The following is a 1,088-nucleotide window of genomic DNA, read 5'->3' as shown; positions in this document are numbered from 1 at the left end:
GTCAGGTCCATAAATATTTGGACATCAACACAATTTCCATAATTCTGTCTCTGTACACCACACTTGATTTTAAATGAAACAATCAAGATGGGCTTTAAGTGCAGACATTAAGCTTTCATGAGGGTATTTACATCCAAATCAAGTGAACGGTGTAGGAATTACACTACAATTTCTATATGTGCCTACTCCTTTTTAAAGGGACCAAAAGTAATTGGGTGTAAATACCCTCAAATTAAAGCTGTTTAATTTCAAGTCAATTGTGGTGGTGTACAGAGCCAAAATTATCATAATTCTGGCTCTGTACACCACCACAATTGACTTGTAATATATTATAGACCTGCTGCTATTCGCAGGGAGCACGGTGGGTTTTTAGGTTGCATTGCAAAATCATTGTGGCAAACCAAAATGACAGCAGTCCAGGACCCAGAGCAAAGTCGGGCAACGCAGTGCTTTATATCTGGTTTTATAATCCGGATAAGACGAGTCTACGTCACGCCTTGTGGAATCTACGCCCCACGTTCGGCAGTGACAGCAGGTCTGTATTGAAGCTACGCCCCATGTTCGGCAGTGACAGCAGGTATGTATTGACACTGCAAACATGTGTAAGTCAATAGAAACACAAGGTTGATTTGAACCTTTAGAACAATTTGAACACATTTTTCTTGTACAACCAGTGTGTCGCAGAGAGGAAGAGAAAAGGATAAAGAACATCCAATCCGGTATTTCTATAGAATTTTTTAACGTGACTATACAAATGTTCTAAATGGACTAAATTTCATTTCCGGTTAGTTGCTGCAGTGTTTGCTAATAAAGACTTGACAGGAAATCGGAGGATAGGCTAGCCCTTTGGGCACACCAAAAAAAATAAAAAATGAAAACAATTGAAAATATCAGAGGAATCCTATGGTTTTTTTTATTTTTATTTTATTTTGAATTAACAATGTATGTTGTGTACAAATACCTATATTTACAAGGCAGCTCAAAGTGACTCAATGACTTAGACTGTGAGGCCAATATTGTTCTTGTGGTGACACACCAGCCAAGCATACAGTACAACCATGAGAAAAGTATTAACTATACTCAGCCGA

This window comes from Notolepis coatsorum (assembly GCF_963971535.1).
Source record: "Notolepis coatsorum genome assembly, chromosome: 6".
Classification (NCBI taxonomy): domain Eukaryota; kingdom Metazoa; phylum Chordata; class Actinopteri; order Aulopiformes; family Paralepididae; genus Notolepis; species Notolepis coatsorum.
The sequence above is the reverse complement of the archived record's forward strand: the minus strand, read 5'-3'. Positions refer to the sequence as shown.